Raw genomic sequence first — 3,058 nt, forward strand, 5'->3', positions numbered from 1 at the left:
TAAAATAAAATAACTACAAAACATATTTCTTAATTTTTTTTTTTAGTTGTACATGGACACAATACCTTTATTTGTATGTGGGGCTGAGGATGTGCCTCACACAGGCTAGGCAAGCACTCCACCACTGAGCCATAACCTCAGACCCAAAACAACATATTTCTATTGTTCAAATGAGAAAAATGAGACCTCAGGATGGGAGTGATCTATCCAAGTCCACAAGGTTTTCAAGGTGTAAGAACAGAACTAAACATGTATAACTAAAAATACAGAATAAAAATAATATTAAAAAAAGAACAGAACTAGAAAGAAACAACTCTGCCCATGGTCTTAAAAAACAAAACCCGGGGTTGGAATTGTAGCTTAGCAATAGAGCGCTTGTCTCACACATATTATGAGGCACTGGGTTAGATTCTCAGCACCCCATATAAACAAGTAAATAAAATAAAGGCCCATCAACAACTAAAAAACATTAAAAAAAAAACCTCACCCAACAGTCAATGCACACCCAAGTTGCTCACCCTCTTCTGTGGTTTGAATGTGGTTTGTCTTCATAAAAACTCATGCTGAGGCTTACTTTCCCAAGGTAGTGGTATTGAGGTGATGGGGCCTTTACGGGAGATAATTAGGTCATGGAGAAACTGCCCTTAGAAGGGATAATATGCACCTCAAGGGAGTGTGTTTCTCAGTCCTGGATTGGTTACCACAAGAAAAGATTGTTATTATAAAGCAAGTCCCCTCCATATGCTCAGTCTCTTTTGCATAAGCTTGCTTGTCTTTCTGCTTCTCTGCCACATTATGATGTAGACAGGGGGCCCTGTGAACCAAATAAACCTCTTTTCCTTATAAGCCTCAGGAATTTTGTTATAGCAACACAAAATGGATGCAGATACCCTCTTAGGTAACTAAGGTAATGCAAATTGAAACCACAACAAAATGCCATTTTACCCTTATTACAAGGACAAAAATGTTAAAAAGTCTGATGGTATCAAGTGATGGTGAGGTTGGGAAACAGCAGGTGTGCTACATACTGACATCAGGCTGCCTCTTGTATTAGGCACAAACCATTGTATGACCTTGTTGAGTAGGGATGAAGACTGAGGGAGGGTGGCCTCATAGCTGTGCACCTGGGCAATCACGTGGGGCTCACACCTGGTCTGATTCTCTGCTGCTGCTGTCATCTTGAAATCCCTAATAATTTATCAAGAGTACATGTTTTCATTTGCACTGGAGTCTGCAAATTACACATGAAGCAATCCCTGCCCAGTAGGTTCACTTCTTGGTATATACCTTAGAGAAACTCATGTTTATGGGTACCAGAAGACCTGTCAAGAATGTTTATAACAGCTCTGTCAGAAACCCACACAGCATGAATAGATCCACAAGCATATGCTGAATGACAAAAATATGAAATATAAGAATACATACAGGCCAGGTGTGGTGGTGCATGCCTGTAATCCCAGCAACTCGGGAAGCCCGAGGCAGGAAGATCGCAAGTTCAAAGCCAGTCTGAGCAACTTAGTGAGGCCCTGAGCAACGCAGTGAGACCCTGTTTCTAAATAAAATACAAAAAAGGGCTGGGGATGTGGCTCAGTGACTGAATGCCCTTGGGTTCAATCCCTGGTACCAAAAAAACAAACCAAACCCAAACAAAATGGACAACAAAACAAAAAGAATAACATGAAAGCAGAAAGGGGACAATATATATAATATCTAATTTTCAAAAAGTTAAAAGACAAGCAAAACTAAATGTCAGGATGTAAGGATATATGCATACAAGGTAAATATATAAAGAAATCCTCCTTAAATGAATTTAGGGCTGGGGTTGTGGCTCAGCGGTAGAGCACTCGCCTAGTACGTGAGAGGCCCTGGGTTCGATCCTCAGCACCACATACAAATAAATAAAGAAAATAAAGATTTTTTTTAAAAAAGATGAATCTAAACATTTAGGATATTGGTCACTGGGGTGAAGAGGATGGACAAGCAAGTGGGTGAGCGCTTGAGAAACTTCAATATTATTGGTAACATTGTTTTGTTGTTGACTGGTGGATCTGTTTCATTATTATATTTTATAGGACATTGATTCTTTCTTTCTTTTTTTTTTGTGTTTGGCTGGTGACTGAATCTGTGGCCTCATGCAAGCATCTACCATCCAGACCCAAAGCAGTTCTCCCTTCCCCTCCCCAACACCTCTGATGAGATAGGGTTTCACTACCATAGCCCAGGCTGTCCTTGAACTCCTGGGCTCAAGAGATCCTTCTGCTGGGGTTATAAACATGTGCCACCATACTCAGCACTAAATTGTACATTTTATTTTATCTGGTATTGGAGATTGAACCCAGGGGTGCTTTACCACTGAGTTCCATCCCCAACACTTTATTTTTTATTTATTTAGAGACAGGGTTTTGCTAAGTTGCTTAGGGCCTTGCTAAGTTGCTAAGGCTGGCCTTGAATTTGTGATCCTTCTGCCTCAGCCTCTCGAGTTGCTGGGATTATAGGCATGTGCCATGGCATCCAGCTTTAAATTGCATTTTTAAACACCATGACCTTTTTTGTTTTGTTTTTGAGGCTGGGGATTGACCACAGTATTACCATACATCTACCACTGAGCTACACCCCCAGCCCTGACCTCGATTATTTTGTCCTATGTTCAAAACTAAATCTTGTCTTTCCTCTTTTCCAAGGTTTGTCCTTTTGTAATATTATTTTTATAATTTCATAAATGCAGAAATATAGTGGAATCTAAAAAAACAAAAAGGACAACATGAAAGCAGAAAGGGGATGATCAGGGAAGGGGAACAGGACTAGGGAAGAAGAAAAGAGTGAAAGTGAAATAGAGTGGGTGGATGTGATCAAAGTACATCATGTGCTCGTACGAAACTGACACAATGAAACACAGTTTTGTATAACTAATATGTACTAATAATTGTAGTAAAAAATAAATAACACACACACACATACAACTCCATATATGGCCCTGGTTTCGATCTCTGGCATTGCTGAGAAGAAATGCAGAACATACTTTAATCATTTGAAATACTTGCCAGGCACGACAGTGCAC

General features: G+C 39.9%; 1 non-coding gene across 1 annotated transcript; it reads left to right on the forward strand.

Annotated features, from left to right (window-relative positions):
- Positions 1 to 1,817: 1,817 nt before the first annotated feature.
- Positions 1,818 to 1,890, forward strand: Trnat-agu (transfer RNA threonine (anticodon AGU)). The gene has a single exon. It is a non-coding gene; the product is annotated as a tRNA-Thr (tRNA).
- The last annotated feature ends 1,168 nt before the right edge of the window (positions 1,891 to 3,058 follow it).

The sequence above is a fragment of the Marmota monax genome, unplaced genomic scaffold (assembly GCF_021218885.2).
Source record: "Marmota monax isolate L192 unplaced genomic scaffold, Marmota_monax_Labrador192_F-V1.1 WCK01_AAM20220418_F8-fsc00157, whole genome shotgun sequence".
In the NCBI taxonomy this organism is placed as follows: Eukaryota; Metazoa; Chordata; class Mammalia; order Rodentia; family Sciuridae; genus Marmota; species Marmota monax.